This window comes from Moschus berezovskii, chromosome 23, assembly GCF_049115385.1.
Source record: "Moschus berezovskii isolate FMDL1 chromosome 23, NW_MosBer_1.0, whole genome shotgun sequence".
Taxonomy (NCBI): Eukaryota; Metazoa; Chordata; class Mammalia; order Artiodactyla; family Moschidae; genus Moschus; species Moschus berezovskii.
This window is the reverse complement of record NC_142482.1, coordinates 56796698-56818320: the sequence shown is the minus strand read 5'-3', so window position 1 is coordinate 56818320 and position 21623 is coordinate 56796698.

Genomic DNA, 21623 nt, shown 5'->3' with positions numbered 1-21623 from the left:
AGTATAAAACTACACCTAAAAAAACAGGGCTTCTTTGGTGGCTCAGTGGTAAAGAATCCGTCTGCCAATGCAAGAGATGTAGGTTCAATCCCTGGGCAGGGAAATAAGACCCTGCTTCATTCAATACTGCTGTCCCCCTGAGAACAAAACAGTAGTAGCTGCAGTTGTACTGTTATTATGCTGTCCTGAATCCTTTCTCCTTTGATGCAATAACAGCCCTGTTTTTCTCCAGCCACCCATCTCTTTGTCGCTCCTTGCCTGTGGTTGAGATGGGGCCGACCCTAGGATCCAGGACTGACAATGACTTTAGCAGCATAGTCTGTCCGTGGGCCGCAGTGACTCGCTGGAAAGGGCACATGGCCAAGCCAGCCAAACCAGCGTGTCCCTCCAGGACTTCACCAAAAGTCTCAGCGAAAGCACTGTTCTAGGGCTGCTGAGATGGTGACCTTGCCACCCTTTGGGGACAAGACTGCCTGAATAAAAGGAGAAGACAGACAGATTCAATCGATGGAAGGATGTGTCCTCCCGGCATCACTGTGATGTCACATTAACCCCACCCTCACCCCTTCAAGTATCCACTACATTGAATCAAGCATCCGGTTGAGTTGCTCCTACCTTTGAAGTCATCCTGGGGTCTATTTCCCTCCTCTTTTGTTTTTTTTTCAAGAGCCCCAACCTCCCTCCTCTACAACTGAATTATCCTCCCAAGTAATAAAATTAATCTTCTCGGTAACAGCCTCTCAGTAATCCAATTATCCTCAAAAAGTCACCTTTCTATAGTATTTATCTACTCATTTTATTTTCCTGCTCATAACCCTTTCGTGGAGGGGCTTCCCCAGCGGCTCAGTGGTAAAGAATCTGCCCGAGTGCAGGAGACGAAGGTTCAGTCCCTGGGTTGGGAAGATCCCCTGGAGTAGTAAATGGCAACCCACTCCAGTATCCTTGCTAGGAAAATTCCATGAATAGAGAGCCTGACAGGATACAGTCCATGGGGTCACAAAGAATCGGACATAGCTGAGCACACATGCACGCAACTCTCTAATGGAATCAGAATATTTCAGGTTCTTTGCATCGCTGTTTCTTCTGGGAAGCTTACTCAGATAGCCCCTCCCTTCCAGGACTTTATGAGTACATCTTCGGCACGTTCAATATTTAATCCTGTGAGTGGGATGGTAGCCCAATATTTAATATGTTAATCTTCAGCGGTATTAATCTTTGTGGCCCTATTCTCTTCACCTTGAAATTGGAGACCCAGTCTTATGCATCTTTGAATCCAAAATGCCTGGCAAAAAGCATGCAAAAGCATTAAATCATCTATACAGAATCCCTTGACATCCACAAACCATGCCCAACCTGACTTTCCACCCTCCTTCTCCCTCTGTTAAAGTCACATAATATGGCATAGCCAGGCTCATTGCGGGGCTTACTCAGGCCAACATACCTGGTTGAGCTTTGTTGCTGTTGCTGTTTGTGTCCAACTCCTTGCCACCCCATGGACTGCAGCATGCCAGCTTCCCTGTCCTTTACCATCTCCTGGAATTCACTCAAAATCATGTCCAATGAGCCAGTGATACTATCTAACCATCTCATCTTCTGCTGCCCTCTTCTATTGCCTTCAATCTTTCCCAGCATCAGGGTCTTTTCCAGTGAGTCAGCTCTTCGCATCTGGTGGCCAAAGTTTTGGAGTTTCAGCTTCAGGATCAGTCCTTCCAATATTCAAGATTGATTTCCTTTAGGACTGACTGGGTTGATCTCCTTGCTGTCCAAGTTGACTCTCAAGAGTCTTCTCCAAGCACCACAATTCGAAAGCATCAGTTCTTTAGTGCTCAGCCTTCTTTTTGGTCCAGTTGAGTTTTAGGGTATGAACACGTGATGCAACAAGAAAGAAGAGCATCCTATGGAAATCAAAGAGTAGGAACTATGGCCCCATCAAGAACCGCAGACACTGGCGCGAGAAAGTGAATCTAAGCAGTTCCAGACTTCAGCGGCAGTCTTGCTCGAGTCCTCCCAGGGATACAGCCCTGCTATGTGGGCACTGCTGTTGGTACCGCCTGACTTGCTCACCCTCTGCTTAGTTTTCCTGCATAGCTTCTGCTTCTTTGTGACTTCAACTTCTTCATAATGTCACTGACTTACTCATAACGCCCTCTTCTACTCATGGCTTCTTGTGGGGTTTGCCTCCTGTCATCTTCACTTCCCAAACCTAACTGCCAGATTCTTTATTCTGCAATATAATTTCCCAAAATCAAGACCCTAATCAACCCAGCTGTCCCCTGTTTATGCGGAGTTTTTCAGGCTAGGACATAGGACAGCTATGGCCTCTCTCCGGTCCACCCAGCTTAGACGGTACGGACAGGGTCACTTGACAAAGCACACACCTGCCTAGGTCTGCCCATCGCTATGAGTCGGGGGTCTGCAATGCAGGAGACCTGGGTTCAATCCTTGGGTAGGGAAGATCCTCCGGAGAAGGGAAAGGCTACCCACTCCAGTATTCTGGCCTGGAGAATTCCATGGACTCTATAGTCCATGGGGTCACAAAGAGTCGGACACGACTGTGCAGCTTTCACTTTCATGAGTGGGGTGATTGCCCTTAACTGAGGCCGGGGTTAAGGGCACTCTCCACTTATCCAAAATGCCCGACAATATCATATGCCCTAAACGTTACATCTACCCACTGACTCAAACCATTCCCCTAATCAGAAACGTCCTTCCATTTATCTTCATTAGAACATCATCCTTTGTAAGATCCAGGTCAAATACTACTATCCAATGAAAACTCACCCAAATTTGCTAACTGGTATCAAACTTTCCTTTTTCTGCAATTTCAAAACAGTTTGTGCCTTGGTGCTTTTATTTCAACATTTATCACACTCTGTCCTAGATGGTAAATGTTCACATATATTTTATTGTCCATCTGGATTGTAGATTTCTTAAAGGACAGGCCCATTGCATTCATATTTTGTTTCCCACATTACACCTAAGACAGAATTTTGAAAACAGAATACTCAATAAAATGTGGCCAAATTGAATTTTAAATGAGTATTAAATTCTAAGGACAATTCAGAGATGACAGCTGCCCTGCAATATAATCAGCTATTGTCCCTGAATCCTTTTTACTGACTACAAATCGTCCCTCAAATATATCCTATTTCTATTACAGTGTGTGTTGCCCTGCAGATTCCAACTCACCCTGCTTCCTCCAAACCTCTGTCAGTTTGTTCTCAAATCCCTCTGGCTACTTTCATCCTGAGACCTAGGTAGAGGGGCCTCATTCTCTCAGCCTCAATTTCAATTGGAACAACCCATTGTTAAGATCCCCAGGGCTTGGAGATCGGCTCATAGCTACAGGCTCCATAAGAGCTTGTTGTGTAGCAAACCTTGCTGAAACTCTGCTTCCTAAATTCAAAGTTTAGACTCATTTAGAATTCCAAAATCTCCTAAGTGCGATTTGCTACAGACGCAAACTTGAAAATCAAATGGACTTTTGCCCTTTCATGAAAACCTGAAAGGGGATTAATTGCACTCAAAACTAATAATAAATAGTCCTGTTCCTTGTATGATGAGTAACATCCAGCACTTTACATGACTAATTAAACAATCTGGATTTTTCTTTGAAGGCTAAGCCATTCTTAATAATTTCAAATTGCTAGCTGTCTAAACTGGAAATAATACCCGCAATTGCTGAGAAACTTTAAAAGAGCCTCTACCATTAGATAGAGCTTTCAGAAAACAAGTTAAGCGTCTGGCAGTTTCCTCAATCTAGAAATACCCACAATTCTTGATAATTCAAGAAACTTATTATCTAATTTGTGGATTTCCTGGGCTTCAACTTCCTTTTCTTGCTGGGGACTTGCTTTCACTCTCTGTGTCCCCCTCAGGCAAGGACTAAGTGGGAACAGAGAGAGAAGGTGAAAAGTTAAATAAAATTGTAAAACACACTGTGTTATAGTCATCTGGTTCATCACGGACATCCACGCTCCCTTGGCCCCTTTGCCCTGAAAGAGTATCTTCCACATCATATTTCACGCTGTGATCACAGTGTTCCAACAGGCACATGATGTTCTCAGCCAACGCAACCAAATCCGTGTCTCAGTAACTCTGTTCCCAAAGCTCAAATCAAGTATTTTGTCTTTTTTTTTTTAATAAAGTTGGGTGGGAAAGAGATCTGAATTCAATGGCTAATAAAGAGCTACCAAGAACTCAGGTTCCACTTTTGCTTTGTAAGTAAGTTCATCTATACCGTATTTCTAGACTCCATATATATGCATTAATAAATGATATGTCCCTTTCTGACTTAGTTCACTCTGTATGACAGTCTCTAGGTCATCTGTATAAAATAGATAACTAATAATAGCGAATGAAGACTCTTGAGAGTCCCTTGGAATGCAAAGAGGTCAAATCAGTCAATTCTAAAGGAAATCAACCCTGAATATTCATTGGAAGGACTGATGCCGAAGCTGAAACTCCAGTACTTTGGCCACCTGATTCAAAGAGCTGACTCAATGGAAAAGACCCTGATGCTGGGAAAGATTGAGGGCAGAAAGAGAAGAGGGCGACAGAGGATGAATTGGTTGGATGGTGTCATCGGCACAGTGGACATGAGTTTGAGCAGACTCTGGGAGATAGTGAAGGACAGGGAAGCCTGGTGCCCTGCAGTCCGTGGGGTCTCAAAGAGTCAGACACGACTTAGCGACTGAACAACAGTAAGAACCTACTATACAGCACCGGGAACTCAACTCATTGTTCCACGCTGACTTAAATGGGAAGGAGATCCAAAAAAGAGGAGATATATGTACATGTGTGGCTGATTATTTTGCTATACAGAAGAAGCTAACACAACACTGTAAAGTAACTATACTACAATAAAAATCAATTAAAAAAAAAGAACTCAGGCTCTAGTTTTCCAGGTTGTTGTTATCACAGAAAACAAGCCTATCATTTTTCAAAGACAAAGTCTAGTTGTTGGCCAAGCAAAGTCACACCAGGAGAACTCAAGAATAAGGTCAAATACTTGGAGATTTCTCTTTGAGAATTTCTTTCTGAGACTGGCAACCTCAGCAGTTCTCAAATACTGTGTTATTGATATCTCTTAACACTCTTCAAGATTCCAAAGAGTTTTTGATTACAGAGTTTATACCTATCAATATTTACCATATTAGAAATTAAAAGAAGATTAAAATTTTTATCTGTTAAAATAAGTTTAATGAATCCATTGCATACAAACATGTGTAATATAAATTTTATTTTTTTTAAAATTAACTCTTCTTTCCAAATCAAAGAAAGTTTACTATGACGAGCATGATTGTTTTACCTTCTTTGGCAAATCTATTCAATATCTGGATTGATAAAAGACAGCTGGATTCTCATGTCTTGTCTGTATTTAATCTGCTGTGAAGAATTATTTTGGTTGAAAGAGCTAAGAAAAACCCAGCTTTCAACGGGAAGAGAAAGGACCTAGAAGATGCCCTGAAAGGCACACTCTGAGAACCACTGGCCTAATAATATCTCTAAAACTATAAAACATCTCTCATTGTATAATTTGGATCCAGCCTTTTGGGTTCTTACTTCACCCAAGTGCCAATGATGGACTTTGGGATGGGCAGTCTCGAGTTTGAGCATCATCACCACCACTTCGCTTCCCTGGTGGCTCAGTGATAAAGAATGGACCTACCAATACAAGAGACACAGGAAATGTGGGTTTGCATCAGTACAAAATATTTTCTGATCCTATTTCAGCAGGATCTCCTAAAGTCGGTATTTCTGTGAATAAACTCAGCTCAGACAGACCATGGGGTCACAAAAAGTTGGACCTGACTGAGTGACTAACACTTTTACTTTTCACTTTCTCTTTATCTAGAGAACAAAAGAGTTTGACTATCTAGTTATTAATAGAACATTCTAGAATTCTCCTGAGTTTTGCTGCGTTTCAAGGATTCCTAATGGTTGTTCCTAAGAGAAGTGGAATATTCTGTGAGAAAGTCAAGATAAAGCATAAAGAACGGTATCAGTTCAGTTCAGTTCAGTTCAGTCGCTCAGTCGTGTCCGACTCTCCGCGACCCCATGAATCACAGCACGCCAGGCCTCCCTGTCCATCACCAACTCCCGGAGTTCACTCAAACTCATGTCCATTGAGTCGGTGATGCCATCCAGCCATCTCATTCTCTGTCGTCCCCTTCTCCTCCCGCCCCCAACCTTTCCCAGCATCAGAGTCTTTTCCAGTGAGTCAACTCGTCGCATGAGGTGGCCAAAGTATTGCAGTTTCAGCTTTAGCATCTGTCCTTCCAATGAACATCCAGGATTGATCTCCTTTAGAATGGACTGGTTGGATCTCCTTGCAATGTAGAAAAAAGCTCTAATCAAAAGACCTTTACTGGGACTTCCCTTGTGGTCCAGTGATTGAGAATCTGCCTTCCAATGCAGGAGACACAGGTTCGATTCCTGGTCGGGGAACTAAGATCCCACATGCAAGAGGCAACTAAGCTTTTCGCCCCAACAAGAGAAGCCTAATCACTTCAACAAAGAACCAGTGCAATCAAAAAAAGAAAAGAAAAAGGAAAGAGAAGGCATTTACTAAGTACCTAGAGTCCAAGGTACTCTCTGCCTTGAGATTCTTCAATGAGGGTAGCGGTGGATTTCCCATGAAGCTGCTGAAACTAAAGCTTCACTAAAAGCTGAATCTTCCCATGGTTGGCAGGAGGGTGGCAGGCAGGGATAGAGAGAGTATCAGCTTCCCTGTGGTGTGGGGGCTCCATAGAACAAAGCACAAAAGGAAACAGGAAACTGACAATTATCTGGTGAGTGTGATCCGCGGTGATCGCCAAGTCGGATATTTCAGGCACAATGTCCAGTTCAGTCTTGACTGATGTCCATGGCTCATTTCTCTATTACCATGGCTAGCTCTACTTCCCTTTCCAATAACCAGGCTTGCATGAGAGCCAAAAGGCAGCCCACTCTAGGGCAAAACTGAGAGACGTTCTTCTTTATACTGGGGGAATGTGCTGAAAGCAGAGGACCAAGCAGAACAGTTTAAGCTGGAAATGTAAAGTGGCAATTCTCTGCATTTAGCTGATCCTGTCCCTGTGGGAGTAGCTTAGCTGAAATGTGGTCAGGCATTTTCTCTTGGTAGATTACAAGTTTCAAAAATACTCTCTGTGCATTCGAATTTTCCAAATGCATCCCTGCTTACCATGAGGCTGAGAGAACAAATTTCACTCAAGAAATACCAGCCATTTGAAAAAGAAATTCTTAGGGGATTTGCTAGGAAATTGGAAAGGGGACAAGGTATATCCACATATGTATTGGAGTCTGCAAAATCATCAGGCTCCATGCCTGGGATATAGGATGACAATAACTAAGACAAATACGGAAATAAAGGCAGTAGGTTTTTTACAAAGCCATGCTGAACAAACATTATTTTTTTTTTACAGTTTTTCCTTAGAAAAAAAATTCCAAGCTAAAGTCAAAAATTAAGATTTTTAAGACAACATTTTAGGGGTATTTTTTATGCAGTGCTTGGGGCATGAATGGTTATGCAAATCATTCACTACCATATGTGAGTATGACTGCCATGCCCAGTGTCTTGGTTAGGAATCTTTTGGTTATCGGTGACAAAAAACCAAACCCAAGTCAGCTTGTGCATAAAGCTAATTTATTGGCTCACATACTTGAAGAGTGCAGGAAGGCAGACTCAGATGAGTTTTTAGCAGCTAAAACAGATCATTAGGATGGGATTTCCCTATCTCATCTCATAGTCTTTTCCACGTGTAGTTGTTAGCAGTGACTGGATGGCTACAGCAGCCCAGTGTGTGTGTTATTGCTCGGTTGCATTCAACTCTTTGAGACCCCATGTACTGTAGCCCGCCAGGCTCCTCTGTCCATGGAATTCTCCAGGTAAGAATATAGGAGTGGGTTGCCATTTCCTTCTCCAGGGGATCTTATGCACCCAGGGGTCAAACGTGGGTCTCCCACATGGCAGGCAGATTCTTTACTGTCTGAGCCACCAGGGAAGCTCCTAGATAATGGAAAAGAGGTCTAAAATGAGCCAAACACCTGTTAACAGCACTGGAAGTGCACTTTTGGGCACCCACACGCTCCAAGCTTTCAGTCTTTTTCAAAGTCCATCCTTGTCTTCCAAAGAGAGAATAACCCTTCCTTACACATTTTGAGGATACAGTTTCCTCCAATCTCCCCTTTAGGGAGAAATAAGAGTATTTAGAAGTATCATACTCAGTTTGAATCTCAGCTTAGCCATTTGCTAGCAAAACTTAGGATCAGTTACTTAATCACAGTGACCTTTCTGGGTCTTCATCTGTGAAAGAAAAATGACACCCCTGCTGGGCAACGTTGCATTTTAGGATGTGAAATATCCAACTGTGGAGTACTCCCAGTTGAAGATGTAGCCCATATGAAAGAATCTGCTTGGGGTTCTTCCCAAATTCCTCCTGAAGAAAAAGCATAGAAGTACAAAAAGGAACCCGACATAAAGTGGAGAGAAGAAAAGGACAGTCTCCACTAAGGAGGGATTTCAACCAATTTCAACAAAGCTCCGGAATGAGGATAAAAGAAAAAGGTGCAGGAAGCCATGGTCTCTAAGGGAGGAGAAAAGGATTAGGATGCAGTTTGCTCAGGAGAACATCAAGCCCCAGAGAGGGATCCGGCTCAGAGCCAACAGATCTCACATGGTGAGCATGAGAAGTAAGAGATTAATACGCTATCTCTCAGCTGCACACCCACCGGCCCAAATTCCCACCCTGCCCTCCTCTTCCCACCCTAAATTTAGGCAGCAGATAGTTCTTAGGTCAAATCTCTTCAACACTTCTGTCAAGCCTGAAGAAAGTACTTAGGGAAAGCTAATGCTTCCATGATAGGGATTGGCTGCCCCCACCTAAGCAAAGCCCTTCCTGTGAAATGAAGCTAGTCAGTTTCCCAATGCAAAGCCTATACATGCATGCATACACACACACACACACACACTCAACAAGGGAGAAAACTCAAACCAACAACTTAAAGTTTCTTTCTCATGTGATAACACACAACCAAGGACCAACAGGTCCAGAAAGAGTTCACAGCAGCACCAATGATATCACATCCCTGCAGTCCTGCAGGCAGGCGCTATTATCCCCTTTCAAAAACAATAAAACGGAGGCATAAGGGGCTTAAATAACTTGCCCAAGAGGAAAAAATAAATAGAGGAGCAAGAATTTTTGCTCAGGGTTATCTGACTTCAAAGCTTTTTTTGACACTCTCCACAGCCCTGTCATCATAATTTATAGGTGCATTATATATAAGTACCATTATATATAATCCTGTTTTATTGTATTAATGACCCTCATATATGTTATTGTTCCCATTTTCCAGGTGAGAACACTGAGACCCATGGAAGTCAATCAGTTACCCTTGACCATGTTATGCATCAGTGTTCACTGACACTTAATACCACAAGCACCGATTTTCATGCCACTTCTCTGCTTAAATTTTATCATTCAACAAACACTGTACCCTTATGAAATATGATGTGTCACTACATCTCTGATTTTTTTATTATTTCTGTTGCTAATTGTTTCATGACAAACACCTCATTGTATCACTCAATGTCGTCCTTGATCTGGCCACAACACGCACCCTTCACCCCCACCAGGTAGGTCTCCCAGCCACGCACACATGCTTGCTATGCTTGCCCCCAACTTCAATACTTTGTCTAACATCTACTCCTTCCTGAAACCCCTTGTTTCTTCTTTGAGGTTACCCAAATTGCCCCCATGGTTGTAATGTACATCTCAAATTCACCATAAGATTTATGTCCCTGATAACCCATAATATTTATGTTCACTTCCCCTGTATATTCGGCATGATCATATTCAACCGAACAGTCTTCTTATGTTTGTTTTTTCATCCCTTGTGAAGGCTTTCTGTCTTCACGCCTTTATCGATGCTTTGAGGTCAAGGAGGGAAACATATTATTCTTTATACCTTCCCCACGCAGCACTTTAGACCTAGAAGGTGCACATGCGTGCCTGCTCATTCTCTGTCGTGTCCTACTCTTTGCAACCCGCCAGCCCGCCGCCAGGCTCCTCTGTCCATGGGATTCTCCAGGCAGGAATACTGGAGTGGGTTGTCATTTCCTCCTCCAGGTGATCTTCCTGACCCAGGGATCGAACCCAAGTCTCCTATTTCCTGCATTGGCAGGCAGATTCTTTACTACTGCACCACCTGGGAAGCTCAGAAGGTGCGTTTCCTAGTGAAAGCTCAACAAGCACTTGAGGACCTGAATTTATAGCTTTGGAGCTGTCAGTCCCCAAGTCAAGCATCTCTTGTCCCCTCTTGTTCAGTGTCCTTTGGAAGTTTGCCAGGTCCTCGTGACTTTTCTTTGAGTCGCTGGCTTCTCTCCCCCGCATTTTCCAGGCTTATTTTTTCCACTGACCTGATGTTCTGATGTGCCTCATGTATATTCTTCATTTGTCTTTACTTTCTGCTCTTTCACAAAGCAAAATGTGAAATGATCCATGCTTTCACTGGCACAGTTCAGTCTTGGGTTTTTCCCCCCCTAACTAAACCATTCATGTGGAGGAAGCTTTTGATCCAGGATTCAGATTATTCAGTCACGTTTTACATAACCAGAAACCAAGCTAGGTGGTTATGTAAACTCTGGTTTTGACTTGAATAGCCAGACAAGAGTCTTTACAATTTAGGTTAAAGCATGTTGTCAGCTCCCATTCATTTCTGATGGTCTAAATGTCAGAGTTATCCTACAATAGCACCGTCAAAGAGACAGTGTGTCAGGGAAGAATATTTGAGGACAAAAATATATATTTTTTTTTTCTAGACCATTTTTTGGTAATATGTTATTATCATATAAAATGCCCCGAAAAGAGATCAAATTTGCGTATATAGTTTAGTGAACAATTGCTAGAAAAGCACTACCATTGATCAAGCAGCTAGTTACAAATCAAAGTATAAAGTTCAGCAAAAGTGTCTTTCAGTTTATATTAAAACCTCCAGTGTGTGTGTGTGTGTGTGTGTGTGTGTGTGTGTGTGTTCAGTTCAGTTGCTCAGTTGTGTCCGACTCTGCGACCCCATGGGCTGCAGCACACAAGGCTTCCCTGTCCGTCACCAACTCCCGGGGCTTTTGTTCAAACTCATGTCTACTGAGTTGTTGATACGTGCATGTGTGCACACGTGCTTGGTTTCCTCTGTGTGTTCAACTCTTTGCAACCCTATGGGCCGTAGCCCGCCAGGCTCCTCTGTGGAGGGGATTCTCCAAGCAAGAATACTGGAGTGGGTTGCCATGCCCTTTTCCAGGGAATCTTACTGGCTCGGGGATCGAACCCACATCTCATGTCATCTGTATTGGCAGGCGAGTTCTTTACCACTAGTGCCACCTGGGACGTCGAAAATGTTCAGGTGAGCAGGTGAGCAGCCAAGTCTTTAAACGCTGATGAAGTCATGTTTTGTGCTTGAGATGACCTTTTTTTGTTTTGGCAGGGACTGTTTTCTATACACACTTTCACTCTCACTTAGCAGAAAAACAAAATAATTCTGAACATCTCTGGAAAGGAATTGACAGCTAGAGGGAGAAGCAAAGAGACAACAAATGGAGAAAAAGAGGAACCAAACCACTAGCTGAATCCACTCAAAAATGTCAATGGACACTAGGAGTTTCCAAGCCAAATCTCCTGTCTTTATTAATAGTTTGTGAATTGTTCAACTCGTCCTGTCGTCAGGACTTGCCTCTTCTTGGAGCTTCTCTGAAACACTCAAGGCACATATCAGTTGGCTCGATCTCTTGCGTTACGATGTCATTTCTTCACTGTTATGATTCCTATTCCTCTTGTGTGAAACTTACAGGATTCAAGCTGTGTTGAGACACGTTAAGTAGTCACTGTGAATTTCCATAGCAGTTGTTTTGAAACGTCCACAAACGTAGGATTCTAAATATCTTAGAATGATCAACTAAGAATATCACTTTAGATAATTAGAAGTCCGATGGGCAACCTATGTCACTGGAGCAGGAGCAACTGACAGGATCAAGATCCCGTCCCCTGGGGTAATTGTTCCTCCTTAAAAAGAGATCACTAAGCCCTGAGACTTGGGGCTTCCCCGGTGGCTCAGCAGGTGAAGAATCCACCTCCAATACAGGAGACACAGGTTCAGTCCCTGGGTTGGGAAGATCCTTTGGAGGAGGAAATGGCAACACACTCCAGTATTCTTACCTGGAGAATCCCATGGACAGAGGGGCCTGGGGCGCTACAGTCCATGGGGTCATAAAGAGACTTAAAGACTCTTCTCTAGAGGATCCAACTCCACCCTGCTGATGGTCATTCCAGAAGGACACTGCCAGAAGCCCAGTTGGGGCAGAAGGTGACTTCCCACTCAACCAGTTGCAAGACCCAGGACCACTGTTCCTCCCGAGACGTCTTCTACCTGTGAACTAGCTGGAACCGCTGGCCCCTCTGTTTTCCGTGGGACCATCGAAGCATTGTATGTGACAGTTTTGTACCCTGTTGTCGCTGTTCAGTCACTAAGTCGTGTCCAGCTCTTTGCAGCCCCATGAACTACAGCATGCCAGGCTGTCCCTTCACTGTCTGCCAGCGTTTGCTTAAATTCACATCCATTGAAATGGTGATGCTATCCAACCATCTAATCCTCTACGTTTTGTGCCCTGAGACTGAACGTGGTCAAGCCAGCATGAAGGAGCTATGCCATGTGATTTCTGTCCTACTCTGGCAATGTACTTGTCGCTGTGGCTTCGATCAGAAACTGCTTACCTTGGGGACAATATCTGCCTTGTGACTAGTGAGAAGAACTTGTGCTTTCCCTATTTTGAGAGGGGCAAAGAAATAGGCTGCTGTCCCAGAAATTCTACCTGGTGATTTGGAAATCATTCAGCCTGATTAGTGAGGTGAGCTCACTAGTGCTTCCTAGTCATGAATGACCTTGGTCAGAAGAAGCTCTTTCAGAATTAAAAAGTGCCATTCTCTATAGAACTCGATGGAAAGATTTTTAGGGCTAACACAGAATCACATCAAAAATCTTTCCATCTGACACTGTTTGATTTTAAAGCAATGGCAATATTTGCAGAGCAAAAGATGGATAGATTTGACACTACAATATTTGAACTTCCATACATCTAACCAAAATATAGTAATAAGCCCACAAATGGAAAAGTATTCAGAGTCTCTATGTCAAAAAGATGGTTAATATTTCTGCCATATAAAAAGCTTTCAATAAGAAAAACATTGGATTCCAATAAGTAAGTAGGTTAGAGACAAATAATTTTATAAAATTATTTAGCAATTTTAAGAACAGTTATCAATTTCAACAGTTTATTTACCCTTTATTTCTGGCATGAAAATATCTTATAATTTTGGAAAGAATTTCAGCAGAAATTATCAAGAACCTAGTATAATTATTTTATTAGGATGGGAGGGAGGAACTATATACATAAATGTTTACCATAGCGCTTTTTGAGAAAGGGGCAGATTATACAAATTAACATATTTTCTGATTATAAAAAAAAAAAAATAAGAATAGTTAGTTAACCTGTCTTAGTGCCTGCTCTGTGCCTGAAATTGTCCTGAATGTTTACATGATTAAATCATTTATCTTCATACAAATCTACTAGGTGGATGGACTATTCTTATTGCATTTTACAGAGGAGGAAACCAGAGCACAGTGAGGTTAAAAACTTGCTCAAGCTTGAACAGGGAGTGGTGGGGGCAGGACTGGCATCAGGAAGCCACTTCTCAGCTAGTAACCTACATTCCCGGAGAAGGCAATGGCACCCCACTCCAGTACTCTTGCCTGGAAACTCCCATGGATGGAGGAGGAGCCTGATGGGCTGCAGTCCATGGGGTCACAAAGAGTCGTACACAACTGAGCAACTTCACTTTCACTTTTTGCTTTCATGCATTGGAGAAGGAAATGGCAACCCACTCCAGTATTCTTGCCTGGAGAATCCCAGGGAAGGGGGGAGCCTAGTGGGCTGCCGTCTATGGGGTCTCACAGAGTCGGACACGACTGAAGCGACTTAGCAGCAGCAGCAGCAGTAACAACCTACATTCTCGCTCTCATTGCATAATAGTCTCATTGTAAAAATGGAAAACATAGGTCAACACAATGAAAAAATTTAAAACCACTCATAATAGTCAGAGAAAACCAGTATTTCCTTTCAGTCATTTTGATATGCATATTCATAAAATCCTATTATATAACTGTCTCATAGTATATTTATCCTACATGACGGTGTGAGAATTTTCCCATCCTTTTCCACAAATTACTTCACATTCTGCATGATCTTACAGTATATAGATTTATATGGCCATTCATCTTGTCCCTACATTTAATTATTTTATTCATTAACACACTAAACATCTTTATACATAAAATTTGTCTGAGTTTCTATTTTCTGAGAACAGAACTTTAGTGTTTTAGGGACACATACCTTTTAAAAATAGATGGGGAAACAGTGGAAACAGTGTCAGACTTCATTTTTTTGGGCTCCAAAATCACTGCAGATGCTGATTGCAGCCATGAAATTAAAAGACGCTTGCTCCTTGGAAGGAAAGTTATGACCAACCTTGATAGTATATTAAAAAGCAGAGACATTACTTTGCCAACAAAGGTCCGTCTAGTCAAGGCAATGGTTTTTCCCGTGGTCATGTATGGATGTGAGAGTTGGACTGTGAAGAAAGCTGATCGCTGAAGAATTGATGCTTTTGAACTGTGGTGTTGGAGAAAACTCTTGAGAGTCCCTTGTACCACAAGGAGATCCAACCAGTCCATTCTAGGGGAGATCGATCCTGGGTGTTCATTGGAAGGACTGATGCTAAAGCTGAAACTGCAATACTTTGGCCACCTCATGCAACGAGTTGACTCACTGGAAAAGACTCTGATGCTGGGAAACGTTAGGGGCGGGAGGAGAAGGGGACGACCGAGAATGAGATGGCTGGATGGCATCACCGACTCTGTGGACATGAGTTTGAGTGAACTCTGGGAGTTGGTGATGGATAGGGAGGCCTGGCGTGCTGTGATTCATGGGGTCGCGGAGAGTCGGACACGACTGAGCGACTGAACTGAACTGAACTGACCTTTTAAAAACAGTATACAATTTTAAACTTTTGATGTGTATTTTCAAAGTGTTTTCCAGAAAATATTGTATCGATTTATTTTCTTGTCAATGGTATCTGACAACTTCCTTAGTACTATGTCATGTGTGCTCAGTCGTGTTCAACTCTTTGCGACCGCATGAACCGCAGCCCACCAGGCTCCTTTGTCCATGGGGTTTCCCAGGCAAGAATACTGGAGTGGGTTGCCACTCCCTTTTCCAGCAGATCTTCCCAACACAGGAATCAAATCCACCTCTCCTATGTCTCCTGCATCAGCTGATGGGTTGTTTACCTGCTGAGTCATTGGCGAAGCCTTAGTACTACACTCTTAAAATATCACTTTTTAAAATTTTTTCTAATTTAATAGGGTAAAAAATGGTTTCTTACTGCCATTTTTCTTGTTAGTTCTTATTCATTAATAAATATGAGCATTCATCACCTGTCTAGTGACCACTTATATTTCTTCCTTTGAGCTGTTGCTCATTTGTATCCTTTGCTCATTTTTTTTAATTAGTGTTTTATTTTCAATTACATGAGCTCTTTACATATCAAAAACAGCTTTCCTTTTATGCTTCCTTTTCATTACCTGTATTTTTAAAGTTTTCATTTACTTTAAGTATTATTTATAAACATAAAAATTTGGAAACATGATAACTAGAATAAGGAAATATTAAGTACATTCTGTCATGTTTGTCTAATGTAATTACACTGGGGCTTCCCTGGTGGCTCAGCAGTAAAGAATCTGCTTGAAATGCAGGAGACCTGGGTTCAGTCCCTAGGTTGGGAAGATCCGCTGGATGAGGAAATGGCAACCCACTCCAATATTCTTGCCTGCCCCATGGACAGAGGAGCCTCGCGGGCTATAGTCCATGCAATCACAAAGAGTTGGACACTGCTGAGCATACATGTGTGCACCTCCTGGGCCTGGAAAGTGTGGTTGAGCAGCTGACCCATGCAGAACCCCACCTTCACCAGCGGTTATCCCTCCAGATGTGAAAAGGAAAGACCAAGGCAGGCTGGCTAACTGCCTGCATCCTCAGGTGACCACGGGCAACTTAGTTTTCTGATGCTCTTTTCATCAGGTGATGTTTACCCTATTGAGATGTTATACCCCTTTGTGACCAGAATACTACAGTCTAGTTCTGACTACAATCATCCTTTTTATTATTATATTTACTGTTGAACTCAAAGCATTTCTCATGATGTTCCTCGGAGGGATAAAAGTTAAGGACAGAAATTTGAATGCCTGCATTTCAGGTGACAGCCCTGGTTCTTGGCTCTGGCTTCACGTTGAAATCAGCTGAGGAACTTTCCAAACTATTGATGCATCACAGGGTTAAAGTAACACTGGTGGGACTTCCCTGGCTGTCCAGAGGTTAAGACACCACGCTTCCCATGCAGGGGAAGTGGGTTCAATCCCTGGTCGGGGGAACTAAGATCCTCCATGCTGAGACAAAAATAAATAAATATTTATAGATACCTAAACAATTTAAAAATAAAAGCACCACTGGTGATTCTCATTGCAGCCAAGAATGAAAATCTCCAGGTAAAAGTGATGACTTAAAACAATTTAGCTGACGATAGCTAAGACCTACATGAAAGGTTTGAGGAACAAATTTGGTGCCTCTTACAGAGTTGGAACGGAACGTCTTTAATTGTCTCATTCTATATTTTACAGATGAGGAAACAAAGGTGTGTGTGTAAGGGCTGAGCAGAGGCTCTGTGATGGATCCAAGGCCACACGACCAGCAGAGACCAGAGCTTGGTCTCAGGTACCAGGGGCTGCTTCAGGAGCCCCTCCTCCACTCCAGGCTGCACCTCTATTTTCAAAGGCAGCAAAGATAGGGTTAAACTGTCTTACCCAAACGTCCCCTCACTAATTCAGGATGACGCACAGATAGACTGAATGATATAATGGAATCTAAAGCCGCAGGCCACAGCCCCAACATTCTATTAATAGGATACCGTTTACACTGGAGTGAAAGAGCTTTTTAATGGGATTGGTGTATGCACAGAATAGTGTTCAATCAGTGGAAGACTGAGGAAATATTAGGGGGAAATTTGCTGCTCCTCTCATTATTAATTTGTAATGGGTCTTTAATACAGCAACAGAGGAAAACATCTTTGACTACCTGTTAAGCCAATGGAAATAATGAGAGAAAATCAGAGTGCTAAATGGCATTTTAGAGACCATTACTAGAGATGGATTTAGTAGTGAGAATTTGCTCTGAAGCAAACTCAAACAAAAAGTCCATCTTTAACAAAGCATATGGCCTAATGTTCAAAGTATTATCAGGCAAGAAGGAAACTTATAATGACACATTGAGTAAATATGTGAGAAGTTTATCACTTAACAAGTAGAATACAACCAGTGCACTGATTTAACGTTTAATTGGCTATTTGTTTACAATTTTATAAAGTGAAAAGGGAAAGGAATCAATGCAGTGAGTGAAGAAACAAGAATGAAGAATTTGGTGATTTAGATCTGTGTTTACATGGGAAAATGTCTTAGATCTTCTGGGATGATAAAATGTCTGTTGAAAGAAACATAAAAGGAAGATGATGGGAAATTTAATAAGCCCAAATTATGGAATGTGTTTCTTTCCATAGTGCAATTTGGTTGTGATTACATCCAGTAGATAAAGACGGATAAAGAAATGCAATAGAAAAAGATGAAAAAGTTTAATCTCCTGGCTGAAAAATATGTTGCAAATAATCAGGAACACTTAAGCTCACACGGCTGTTCTCCTTTGCGTGTATGCATATTTTCTTAACGTAAAAGACCAGACACAAACAGCTAAAGACACAAGCAGTTTTAACAAGAGTGGGAATTGGAATCAGAGGTGGGTGAATCCCCATGGACAGAGGAACCTGGCGGGCTACAGTCCATGGGGTCACAAGAAGTCGGACACGACCGAGCGGCTAAGCACGGCACACAGCACAGGGCAGGGAAGAGCCTTGGGGTTTGGGTGCCTTCAACTTTCTGTTCATAAACCTATAGTTAAGCGACAGGTTCAGAGAACAAAACTCTTGTTCTGCTGCTGGAGACAAGTTAAGCAGGTTTCTGGAGCAAACAGGCAACTCACGGAAATGCCAGTCTATCCACAGTCAACTATTAGTAAAAAGAGTGTAGATGACAGATCTGGAAGGACCCACTGAAAGCCTGGTTGAAATATTTAGTTGCAAACGAACAGCACCAGAAAAACGCCGCTCGAGGGGCAGTGAACCCGGGTCACACCCCCACGGCCCAGCAGCAGACGTCAGAAGCGAGCCTCCTCCGAGCCGAGGGCACGCGCTGATCGGCCGGCGGGGTCTTCCGCAAAGTGCGTTGTCAAAAGCGGGGGCCACGCCGTGTCTGCCGCAAAACGGAGCTTTCCCACAGCTGCTTGGACCTACCCGTGGCGCATTGTTTTGTCTGTTAAGTATAATTAAGAGCTGCTTGCTCTAGGGGAAATGAAGGATTTGATTAAGGCGGAGTATTGCTCCTTCCTTTCTTCTTTCTTGTTTTTGTTCAGCCTTATCCAGATTTTTTTAACTATTTTTTTTTAATCATGTCACATTCTGGGGCAATTTTCGCTTTTTGTTGTAGACGACCAGATGCCAAAGGCACATAGTTATGGCGCGTGAGGAGTGTGTGTGTGTGTGTGAGTGTGTGTGTTGAGATGGAATAAAGAGGTCCAGAGAGGGGAAGTCTGTCCAAACTGGTTTATTTGGGACCTCAAGAGACAAAAAGAACTCACAAACCCAAAACTGGCTGAAGCAGCTCACGAGGACACAGAGCAAACGCCATCAGCGTGGTCCCCAGACTCTGGAGGGCATTTGCGCTCTGCAGCTATCCTTGCTCTGTTAACAAGTCACCCCTCCCAGTTCTCTCCGTGGCTCCTGCTATGTCACTATTATATACCAGGAAGGAGCAGCCGCGGAGGGTGGGCTGGGGAAATAGGATACACGACACCCGCCATCAGTCTTTCACAAACCACAGGTTCTAAAAGAGCATCGGATTTATGAGCAAGCCAGTCCGGACAGTCCCAGCCATGGAGGGGTAAGACCGAGGGTGTGGGGTGCCTGTGAACACTGCCAGGACCCAAGACGGAAGAAGCTAAAGAACATGACGAATTAGGTCTTCTTGAAGACAAAGCCTTCCAATTGCTGTCTAACATGATTTCAAGAGCATTTTTCAGCTTGTTTTCCTTAAAAAAAAAAAAAAAATTAAGGATGACCTGCCAATAAATGTGACAGATACGTGTGAGTATGCCAATAGTTAGCAAAGATCCCAGTGAGGACATAGGCATTTACTCAGTTCTTGGCGGGGTTCAGTGTATATTTGATGGAGCTTCCCTGTGGGACATGCATGGTCTTAAATATAGTAGGTGTTCAGTCAATATGAGGGTATCGAATTGGTGGCATTCTACATAGTTGTGGTTTTTCTTTAAACCATCTCTTTCCTTTTTCTCTGTTGTCCCAGCAATTATCAAATGCTCTCGGTACACCCGCCCCAAGTGTTTTTTGTTTGCTCTATACACTTGACATTTATTCATTTCTTCTAGATTTATTGAGATATAATTGACCTACAGCGCTGTCCAGGGCTTTCCAGGTCGCTCAGTGGTAAAGGCTCTGCCTCTCAATGCAGGAAGCACAGGAGACTCTGGTTCAAACTCTGGGTTGGGAAGATCCCCTGGAAGAGGAAATGACAACCCACTCCAGTATTCTTGCCTGGAGAATTCCATGAACAGAGGAGCCTGGTGGGCAACAGTTCACATGGTCCCAACGAGTCGGACACCACTGAGCACACACACACTGTATAAGTTTAAGGTGTACAGTGTAATGATCTGATTTACATATGTCATGAAATGATCACAATGATTTAGTGAACACCTGTCATCTCATATAGGTACAAAAGAAAAATATCTATTTTTTACTTGTGATGAGAACTCAGAATTTACTCGCTTAATTTTCATACATAGCATACAGCAGTGTTCACTATATAAATCATGTTGTGTTATACATTACATCCCTACTTACTTATCTATGACTGTGAGTTTGTACCTGCTGACCGCCTTCGTCCAGTTTCCCTTCCCTCATCCCAATCCAGTGTTTTGAAGTCACTATTTCCTTTTCCATTCTCAATAATTACCATGTGATGCCCCAAATATTATAGTACCTACCTAGCCAGTCTCCCAGCTCCTAGTTTATCAGATTATGCTTCCTAAGTGTTCCCAAGCTCAGAAAGACTTTGGGCACGTTCTAGTACCTTTGAGATAACACACTTGAATCCCCCAGCTGACATTCTGGACCCATCACAACCCCACCTTACCAGTTTCCCCGAATGTCCAACAAATCCAAAAGGAAGACTCTGCTTCCTCTCTAGTCTCTGCAGCAACCCGTGCATTTTTCTACCATCATCACTCGCTTTAGCTATTCACCACTCTGCCCCTGCACCCTGAAGATGGGTCTCAGACTCCCACCTTTCCATCCTTCCGCCCCTCTGCTTTGGGGTCACGCTTCACCTTTTCCAGGGGACAAGCCATCCTCTCTTTCTCTTGAGGCAGACTCTCAGAACCTCAGTAGCTCATTACTGCCTGTTTCACCGTCACCACCCCTTCCAGGACATGAGTGTAATCTTCTCATCCAAGTGTTGCCAAGTATCTTCTGAGCCACTCTCCAGTCATTAGTTCAGTAATCCACGCTTCCTTTCAACAATCATTTACTGACCACCTACTGCGTGCCAGGCACCATGCAAGGACCTTTACAGAGTAAGATAAATTAGAAAGAGTCTGTTTTCATGATTCTCGATCAAAGGGAAGGAAATTACAATGCACTATGCTGGTTCAATAAAGCACATTTACATGCATAGGCATATGATCTTTCTTATTGTTAGACTCATAAATTCTTGAGGCCAGAGACTATACCCTGTGCTTCTGCTGTGAGTCCTAGTAACCATATTGAGCACACTATCTAGGCTTTGAAGCATACTTATTGAATGTTATGGAACTGGCTAACAGATTATATAGCTCAAAATTATCTATGTAATTGTCTCAGCATCTCTTCATGCTGCTAGGGAAAAAAAAAAAATCAGATCTAAAATGAAACACCCACAGAATATCTCTGAAAGAATCCACAAGCAACCAGCTGCTTCAGAAGAAAAAAAAAAAAAAAGATATAATTGGCTGAAGAATGGGGTAAGAAGAAAATTTGTTAATGGACACATTGTCGTACTTTTGAATTTTGTACCACAGGAGTGAGTCATTAAAAGTTAAATGATACATTTTATTCCATACAGTTTCAATACATCAATAGGGACAAGACTCAAAATGGTCAATTTTCCTGGGTCTATGGTTCTCTTGAGGATGGTTGGTAAATGATCACTTAGAAAATTTTTACTCTAGATGGGAAAAATTATGAGAAGAAGGTAGGTGGATACATAACGCACAATGACATTTCAAAAATAGTTCCCAACTCTCTCTTCTTTCTGATGAGTTTGCTTCTAGCTTGTATTTATCTGACACCCCAGAATAAATG